Genomic DNA, 10,641 nt, shown 5'->3' with positions numbered 1-10,641 from the left:
TTAAAAACCAAGCAACCCCTAACTCTTAGGATTTTATTTACTAACCCTGTTTATTCTTAAATTGCTTGAAAATAACTTGACAAACCTGGTGTTACAAACAAAGAACACGCTTCCTGTAAAATATTGAATCTGGAACGCCATCAATGTTTTGTTCAGCTTGCATAAGTCACAACTGATTGGACACAGTCCCTGTGGGCATGCCATTTCATCCAGACTGGACGGTTCATTAGTCATAATTACTATAACTGTACAGCAGAGACTGCAGTTTTATCTCATCATACATCTTTGATAAAGCTGCTTCTATTTCTGCTTCATCAGCATGTGAAGTTACATTATTGGAGCTTTTATTGTCCAATCTGTGATTAACATAGGTTGTTCTGGTTATGAAATCTGCGCTGAAATTCAAGACAATGCACGAAGTAAGGCCAAGACATGACCATCATTTGAACTTTGCCTCAAAAATCATGCGGCAGTTATTGTTACGCAGGAAGGAGAGATGATGAAAAGCCTGAATTCCTAGGAAAATTTTAACAAAGAAAATATTGACAATACAATTTCTAAGAGAATGAGATTGCTGGTTTTTAATCTGAACTATGATTAAACATTTGAAAAATGTGTCAGTTCAGGATGAAGTTTAGACATAGGAAATTTCTGAAAACAGTTGGGTCAGCTAGCATCTTCCTATAATTTTTAAACAACTATACAAAAGCGCACAATGTTAAGAATCACTGTGAAAACTGACAGTTAAAGCAGTCCACTACAGTTAGTGAACAGACACTAAAATATTTAATTTAATCACAAATTAGAATGCAATTTTTATCAAAGCGTATTTTGCCAAAACACATTTTAAGCATATAAAAGTAGCACATAAAGGCCGTTTCTTGTTGTGGTGCTTGTTGCTGTTTTTTACACCTTATTGTGTGCTAACAGGACACACAAAGACCAGCGGTACCATYTGAGTGTGCAGTGTGTCCCCATGATAGGCCACATAAACAGTCATAATCGACAGTTACATGCAAGCACTGAGGCTGCAAAAATCCCAAAGTAATTAGTGTTGTCTGAATGCAATGACATCTGTTTTCTCATGGTCCTCTAGACTTGTCAGGCCAATAAGATGTATATGAAAAAATATGACAAGCATTGCAAATGCCCTTCTGAAAGGTCTCACTTTGGGAAAAGCTGAAGAAATGACACATGCCACCTCTTCTTTGCCAATACACCTAACAGCCAAAGCTTCAAGATTTGAAAAGGTCTTTTAAGTCACTTTACATTTGACTATGAAAGGTTTATTCAGAACAGCATGTGCTTAGAAAAGAAAATACTGCGGCAGGTTTTCGTTCATTAAAAAAGAAAAAAAAAGCTTCATTAACAGAACAGGAATAAAATACGACTTTTTACCTCTGATTAGTGTGCTTACATGCCAGTGTCACCTATATCTTATTTTTTAATTAACGCAGTAGGCACTAGGTTAGTACATAACACACACACGTTTATTTAGAATACTTTTGCTTAAAGAGTGGAACAAGAACAGTTTTATAGCTGTGATTTTCTGGCACTGCAAAAACACTGTAGCCTCTACATCTGAAGACCTTAGCTTTTGTTTTAGGATACACAACCTTTTCCCTTAACAGTGCCTATCCCTCAGTTCTTCCTCTGGACTGTAGCAGCATGTTTGAGCATGCGTTTTCTCCGAGAAAGACATTAGTCATCATTAACAGAAGCACTGACACCGAGTCTAAGTGCCTCTCCACAATGACCAAGTGGCAATCATCTTTCTCTTACACTGTCACTGCTGATTAGGGGTTTCTTTCATGAAAATTTAATTTGTYGCCTTTCTGCAGCTCCCTTTTACGTTTCTGCAATAATACAACATGCCAGCAAGACACTGAAAATGCAGTAAAAGATGCTGTACCTGTTTATAACAAAAGATAAGATTCAGACTGCTCAGTGGTACTCTTTACCTAGAATAACAGAAAAAAAGGCCCTGTAAGACATAGTGAATGAGTAGCTGCTGACAGAGGAAAAACACCCATTAAATACCTCAGGCCTCAGTCAACCCAGGCACACTTTCTACACAACTAATTGAATGTTTTTCGTCTCAAAGACACTTACACAGCCCATCTTCCAAAGCTTTGTTCAACAGGCAACGTAACAACACCTAAATAGATGCCCAATTAAATTTGTAACTGCTTAAAATATACAGGTATTCAGATTTTTAGCTTACACAAATATTTATTAAAAGATTTCTTAATCCACTGATAAATTTCAACCTCACTTCTTCAGTCTGCATCAATCCTGCTCTTACAGTTAAAAAGCCAGCCACAAAGAAAATGGCTTTAGCTGCTACAGGCAAACAAAAAAGTTTCAGTCATACATGACACTTTACAGCTATTCAATATACACAGTCTCAGATTCCTGCTCTGTGTAACATTACAAACATTGTTAAACAAGATACCATAGCAATGAGTTATTTTAAGGAAGTTTTTCAAAACATTTACTCTTCTGTTTTATTTCAATTTGTTTAAAGATTTTTTTTTTAATTRTAAGCATATGCTATTTTGTTAACATCTGTGCACAGCATAAAACCTGACTGAATTCCAACCTCTGGAAACATGCAGATAACTTACATCCCTTAAATAAAGTACGAGCATTAGAAAACTTCAGAAGTTTCAGATGAATATATCTGAATTCATTTAAGTAATTTTCCATGCAAATACATTAAAGAAAAAAGCTTTTATTGCAATTTTCACTTCTCCTAATATCTTTCAGAATTTAATTAAGCATAAACCAAAAATTCAGATCTACCTCTACTAAATTCAGAATCCACAGCTATCAAAATGCAAGTAATAAAAACTCTTCTCAGCTTCCTTAAGTATTAGTACTGAACTAGTGCCTCAAAAYAGCAATGGCAGTCAGAACAGAAACTGTATTGCCAGCACTTTGGAGTTATAAGAAAGTTCAATATCTTTAAATAGTCTCCATATATGAAACTTAAGAAGAGGAAACTAGGAATTAAGAGTGGATTTTGAATTTGACTACGGCTGTTGTACTGCTGTGGCAGTTTAACCTTGATTAAATGCAGAGCAATACTAAAGTAAAAACAAAGCCATGCCATGGTAACCTAAATTAACTACTGAAACRGGCTGTGTTTATGCAGAAAGCTGACATTTCAAGCTATTCTGCTTGATCTCAAGGAAAGCTTTTCMTTTCTAGAAAGCATAAAATAAAGTTAACCTTCCAGAGCCACACATCTACCGCTATTTTGTTCTCCGCGTTCTCCTCAGCTCCTAAGCTAACAAGCCGCRAACGCCGACGCCGAGCTCCTTCCTCGCATCCACACCAAGTTCAAGTGCAGAAGTTTAGCTCTTTGACTCCTACCCCCACCTCCAAGCCGCYTGTCGGTAAAAGGTTGGGCGATTTATTGACCACCGCTGGATGCATACTGTCAGTGCTGAAGGAAATATGAGCGGGGGTTGTCGCTACTGTTCGGGAGCTCATTGATAATGACATACCTGCCTCTGTCACCCATTACCCATACTACAAACTACTTAGACCTAACTGAAAAATCAATAGCCTACTTGCACCGGTTCCTGTGGCTGCCTCCCTTGATTGTCAGCTCCTGTCTAGGGTCAGCACTTACATGAAAGGGGCTGTGACTGCCTGATGCTTTCAGGACAACCTAACGATATGAAACTAGCCAACAGAACAGTAAATTCTGTCCCCCTGCCCTCCTCATCAATTAGGCTCTGACTAGGCTCGCCTGTAGAAACCTGACCTTTTAAGTTTAGGTGAATATGGAACTAGCTGAACACACCATTGCCCTCAGCACTGAGCCAGGAAATCCACTGACAGGTTAAACAAAACAGAAGGTTGTAACTGTCATAATTTGCATTGCACTTTCACGCCAACAAGGGTGTTATCAGTGGGGGCAAGCCCTGGAACACACAGCGCAAGCACCCAAAGTCACTCTCCTCATAAATTTTCAAGTGAAGGGAGATAAAACATAAATTCACAAATGACCACGCATTTCAAGTCCCACTTTCTTTCAAGTTAGCACTCTGGAAACCCACAAAGTACATATAAACAATTCCCCCTCATAGTCGCATTGGCACTCAAACGCCGGCAGGAACGAACGCCCGAGGGCGATGACGCACGAGGGAAAGCTACCTGCCCGGGCCTCCTGCGGACTCCCGCCTTATTCTTATTCTCCCGTGGACATTTATTTGCACAAATACTAATCATAAATGTATTATACAATTGCACACACATACCCCTGTACTTCAGAGCAGCAGGTAGGCATAAATTATTCAAAAATCCCAAGAGAGCTCTAACTAGCACTTCTGAGTAGTATTTACTCGTACATCCTATATCTTGGAAGTCCATTAGTAACATCTGAACAGCACAGTGACAACCAAATGATAAATGTTATATTTTAATGCATGTTCCCCCGTCTAAGAATATTGACAACCATGAAGCAAAGAACTAAAGCATGAAATCTCATCTCAGCTCTACAATGAGAGCTGAACTATTTCCTGAAGTTGAAGACAATAGCTTTAGTAACTATATATAGATTAAAAAAATGTTAATAACTGAATGCTTTGCTCCTCCTTTCCTCCATCTAAATTAAAAAAAAAAAACAGATTAAAAGCAAATGAAAATATTTGAAAACACTCTGATTGGTGCTCCTTTCTTATATAAGTTATATCAATTTTCAAGCTATGACGGTTTTATGTTCTTTTGAGCTCCTTCTTCCACTGGCCTACCATCCTCAGTATAAGCATTACTGGGAAATACAGACAGCATGTGTGACCAAAACAGTTTGCATTAAGTTGAACATTGGAACTTCATACCATGAAAGGACTGGTTATCTCTACAGGCTGGTAGGCTTTGAGGGGGGAGGATTGTTTTGTTTTGTTTTTTACTTTGAGAATTCTAGGATGTTTGCAATGCATTTTACCCAGCGCCTACGGTTAGCACCTTTTGCTGTAAATACAAACCATTCAAGGAAATCCCTAAGAGTCCTTTGGCAAAATTCAGGGCAGTATTTTACCTGATACTTTTTACCCCGCTGCTGTAACTTCCTAAGTCCTGTACCCTCATTTCCTTCTCCCAGCAAAAGCATCCAATCCACAAAATAAAAATGAATTATTTTATACACAAATAATAGGAAAATTGCTGCTTTGGGGGTTTTAAAACTTAAGATTCAGTTCCAAACCTTGAGATACTCATGTACACATATCACTTTAGTATGTCAGTCACTAGATTTAACTTACTTGAAATGCACTTTTAGAAGTCCATATTAAGAAAGGAAAACAGTTGAATTACAAAGAATACAAAGCTTTTTTCATTAAAGCTTCAAACAATGTATTTTACTGCAATAATACTTGTTATAATGTTGTTAGAACAACACGCAGTTGTTCTAAATATACACAGATACTTAACAAATGCAGAGAAAACTCCTTGAAAATAAAAGCATAGAGTTCTATTAAAGCATTTCTAAATAAATGGAACAGCAGTTAAAATTAATACTGCATTCCAAACAAACTACAGAGTGAACACTAGTCAAAAATTGGTAGATCTAATTGAGTCTGGATGGACCCCTTTACAGACCTAATGCAATGATTAACTATGCATCTGGTAGCATGTCAAGTCCTTTTTGTGTGCCTAGCTGATAGCGAAGTGAAAGGGCATGGACAGTGTCCAGTCCCAGCAAGCAAATCATTTGGAAGTAGTCATAGCCATAGATCAAAGATTTTTCACTCTATCCAAAGTCTATTTAAACCCACCAACCTAGCCCCTTGCTGCAGACAAAACCAGTTAGAAAATAAGAAAGACTCCTTAGGATCCAAAGATAATAAAGGAAGATAGAAGAAAATGAAGAAAAGAAACAGACTGGCAGAACCTTGATTTCCATAGGCCAAGACAGCTGTTTTACATCCTATTTTTATTTCAGACGGTTAAACAAAAGGAACAAGTTCCATCCCTTAGATCACCAAATATTATTTCAATTAAACTATGCAGATGGCTTCTATACATTATTTCAGTCAATACAGTTTCCCCTTCCCAGCTTCAGGAGAAGGTACATTGAACTATTTTGCACACGTTCCACCTAATTTGCAAGAAAACTAAAAAGGGAGCAGCATATTMTCATGGTGAAGTTATTCTGAAATAAGATATGCACAGCAAGATATAAAATAGCAATAGCAATGATCTGATTCTCTCATTAGAAGTAGCAACAAAACCCCTGCAATGATTTTATAACTAGTAATACGCTATTTTAACGTCAACATAATACTTCAAAAGAATAAAAATGTAATACTATAAAGCATAATAAGTAGAAAAGTAGATAGCTCCAACTTAGCATTTAAACTATATAACATTTGAATGGGGGAAAAGGTATTGGACTGTTGAAATAGGAAACATTAAAAAATGAATAAATTAAAAATGTAAATAAAAATTGGATGCCTTTTCTACCATATCCAAGGTCAAACCAAAATAATCTTAAAACACTGAGGGGTGGAGGGATTAGGAGTCGGGGGAGAAGAGGGACGTGTTATATTCCACACTGGTCACCAGTGCTATTGAGAAGATGAAACCCCCTCCCTCTCGTCTGTCCCCTTCTCCTCTTTCCCATATAAATTATACTCATGGAAATTCTCTGAAAAGTTCGAGTCTATATAGTAGTTGGTGAGGGGTAGAGTACTTTGCTATGCAAGCTAATTGTAAGGAAATGTAAGTGTACAAACGACAAGTTTTCACCTCTGGAGCGAGAAACTGAAATTTTGAGATAAGCTAGAATTCTCAAACTGCAGCCTTTGGTTACCTACAGATATGCTGCATCTCAGCTAGCTGCATAGTTTTTCATCTTTGAAATGAATTATCATCTAACCAATAAAATAGCAAAGGCTATTGTTTGTTGGTATGATTATTTGTGCATATACACAGATATGTGAATAGCTAAGACAATGAATGAAATAATTGTGATGAACCTACTGATAAAGAGAAAAATATTGCCAAATGTCTATAAAGTGAAACAATCTTTGATTCTATGACCTTGACTTTCCTCAGAATATCCTCATAATTTTCACATTTTAAAAATATGGGCTCATTTAAGCCTCAACAGCGTTTTTAAGAACCATATGCTAGATTGCCTTTATCACTCCCCTCATATTTTTCTTAAATAAGTGTGACTGCATTCAAATGGAGGTCAAGTTGACAAAATCCTTGCATGATACATGCTCTCATACCACTTTTTAAAGTGGTACTATTAGTGTAATTAATCAGTTTTTGTAAATGGAGACCAGGTAACACATCTGGTTAATTCTAGCTGATAAAAAAGCATGTACCCACCACAATCACAGCCAAACAAAATAAAAGGTCCATCGGAAGTTGTAACAAGAACAAAAAAATCCATAAGCATTAGAAATGCTCTTTTATAGTACATTTGCCTGATTCTCTGTAGTTAAACTTACTGAAGTTAAACTTACAAAATAGTATTTAGTAGCCCAAACAACCTTACAGTCAAAAGAAGTCACCATTGCTCATCACAAGAAAAGAGAAGCTACCTGTAATAAGAGATTGAAGCCATTAGAGAAAACCTTTAGCTTCGGTTTGTTCTTGATCAAACACCAGAATATGAGCACACTTACGTTTTAAGACTGAACAGGAAAAGCCAAATAAGCCAAAGCTGGAACCCTCCCCTTTCCTACTCCAGAAAGGAAACCAGGGGAGACTCAGAATCACGCATGAATTATTTAATTAGCACAGTGTTCAATCTTTGGAGAAAAAAACACAAGATTTCTGCAGTACTTTTAACTGTTGAGATATGTTAATGGTATCTGTAGAAATGGGAACACCTTTTCCCCCTCAGCTTGCACGATCAGCTAACGTCACAGATGCATCCCTGCAATAGACTGGCAGATAGTAAAGCCACGCCACCACTTTAAAGAAAAGGTACACACTGTATACATAGTATTGCATGCAAACAGAATTTTAACTGTCAAACCCACAGCAGCATTTACTGTAATATTAACCTGGTTTTGCTGTCGAGAAACACAACACGCATTACTGAATCACTTCTTTTCAAAACCATACATTCCCTGCAGCAGTTCAAGCTCCATCAGCAGTGCAGGAATGTATRAAAATGACAGGCAAAGGGCACTAGTTCTTTTCCCATACTGTTCTTCTATAAATGGAAGCAGAGCTCTACAAAGCACTTAAAGCTGAGAATGCTTGAAGACCGATCTCTAGGAAAAAATATTACGACATTAGGTTCCACAAGCAGCTTCATTTTTCTGTTTTCCAAAAAAACTGTCTCCTTTAAATGCAAGGATAGAAGGGAAACCAAGTACTACGAAATAACGGTACGCTAGCTGGTTCTCCTCTAGGAAGGTGCCTCAAAAAGAGCGTATGTGTGCATATAGGTATTTCACAGACTATTCATAAAAATACTTACTATCCTGTTTGCAAGCACCTGCTACTACATTCACCAGGAAATGTGGAGAGGCAGGAGAAAAAGAAGGGTAGATTTGTCAGGAGCCTTTTAATAGTCTCAAATCAATTTCTTCACTTAAAAAAAAATAACGCTGTATCAGTAGCATGGTACATAATTTTTTTAATATATTGCTTAAAATAAATAGGCTCTGAAATAAGCAGACTATGCTATTTTAGTAAACTAGTTAGCCAAGCAAAAACAAGTTGGTTACATCACAATCCAGTAAGAAACTTGTGTGGCTGGTCCCATCCTGCTAAAACTGTGACTTGCTCTCCAGGTTTCTCTCTGTTTTGTAAAAACACTTTAAGGAAAAAGTACAGTATTCTCAACCTAATATTCTAGAAAAAAAAAAGAAAGAGAAAGAGAAAAGGTCTTTGCTCATTTAGTATCAGCCGTTTGCTAGTACTTTGCCTTCCTTAGAGTGCACGTACTATTTACACGTCTGGATTTACACGAGGACGAGTTCCCTCTGGTACCGAGGGGGAGGGGGCAGGAGGAGCTAAGGAAAGAGCAAACACTCTTGGCGCAGAGTCCCCTTTCCGATATCTTTTCACAGAAGCCCTCGCTAGCAAAACACTATTGCTCCAGGCAGCAGCATGCTGATGTTGGCACTGCTTAAACCAAACAAACACGATGTTTAACAGTCAAATAAAATGTCCCGCAGCCTCCCTAATGAATTTGTCAAGGACCATCAGATCACCCCCGCCCCTGCCTCATTAACTCAAGTATGATGAGACGGATTATAACGAGAGAATACAGATCAATCGCTCTGAAGACTTCAAGTGCCTTTTAGCCTTGAGAGTTTCTCTCYCCGAGACACACGCACATACGGTCTTTCTAACAGAATACAGTATCCCCTGCTGCTGCAGGGGCTGCCACGGCGTTTTATACACCATCACGGAGCTGCTGATGGACTTCTGTACTAACATACATAAAAGCAGAGGTGACAAGGGCTCTTCAATTATAGCCTCCTCGGATGCTGTTCCCCCTTCAATTATTCATCCCGGCAAGAGCAAATTCCGCCAGAGATGAAGCTGGTCTTAATGCAGGGCGGCCACAAGCGCCCAGACACAGAGACGGGCTTCGCGTGCATTATTTGCTGGAAGTGTTTAAGTTTATTGCTCAAATGATGTTTCTAATTAGCGTTCGAGCAATAAATTAAAGTCGGCTTTTGTTCAGCTGATTTATTATTTACTAGAGCTTCAACCTCAGACAGAAAAATTGGTAATGAACTGTTTTAAATCTGAACACTAGCAATGCTTTACCATCAGTCACTTTAACGGGGGCGATTCGTCGGCTCCTTCTGTTTTTACCGCTAAGATGCGAAAGCGCGTCTCCCCCCTCGCCGGGGCGGCTGCTCCGCGCCCCGCACACGGGCAGCGCCCGGGCACCGGCGGCTCCCGGAGGCGGTCGAAGGCGCAAAGCGGCTCGCAGGGAGCCCCGCGCCGGGCCGCAGAGGGGGGAGGCGGCAAGAGCGGCTCCGGGAGGACGCACAGGCTGCGGGAAGGAACCAGGACCGGCCGCGACCTAGACCCCTTCCGAGGGCCCAGCGACACGGAGCTCTTGCCCGGACTTTTCCCGTTGCCGGGGGGCGGCAGAGCAAGAGCCGCACCGGGATCCTCAGGCCCCCGCCTCGGCCTCGCAGCGGCCGCCCGAGCCGGCTAAAGCCCCGGCCCGCTCCGCGAGCGGCGCCGGCAGCGGGCAGGGCCGCGCTCACCTTCCGCCCCGGGCGCCCTCCGAGAGTCCCGGCACCAGTGCCTGCCTCGCCGCCGCCTGCGCCCGCCCCGCGGAGCCTCCTCCGGGCTCGTCTCCCCGCCGGCGGCCCCGCGGCCGCCGAGCCAACACGGGCGGGGGCAGAGGGGCCCGGGCACAGCCTGCCTCAGCGATCGTCCCCTCGGGGAGAAGGAGCGGCAGCCAGCCCCAGCGCCGGGCACGGCCGTACTTACTTCTTACAGCGCAGAGTGGTCGGCGCACAGACATGTTTCTAATTTAAATGCACACCGCAAACAGACGCCGATATTTTCTTTATTAAAATAAGCCAGCTGCGGCGACAGGAGCAGGGCACAACGGGAAGCCGAGCACAGCCGCTCAGAGCTGCCGCTTAAACCAAGGCTGCGCAAGGAGGAGCGCGGCGCGCGTGACGGCCC

General features: G+C 40.7%; 1 protein-coding gene across 2 annotated transcripts in view; it reads right to left on the bottom strand.

The window, feature by feature from the left end:
* Positions 1-10,641, bottom strand: part of LRBA (LPS responsive beige-like anchor protein) — a 399,174-nt gene that overhangs the window by 160,640 nt on the left and 227,893 nt on the right. The window lies entirely within an intron of this gene.

The sequence above is a fragment of the Rhea americana genome, unplaced genomic scaffold (assembly GCF_003343005.1).
Source record: "Rhea americana isolate MKP2758 unplaced genomic scaffold, rheAme1 scaffold_38, whole genome shotgun sequence".
In the NCBI taxonomy this organism is placed as follows: Eukaryota; Metazoa; Chordata; class Aves; order Rheiformes; family Rheidae; genus Rhea; species Rhea americana.
The sequence above is the reverse complement of the archived record's forward strand: the minus strand, read 5'-3'. Positions and strand labels throughout refer to the sequence as shown.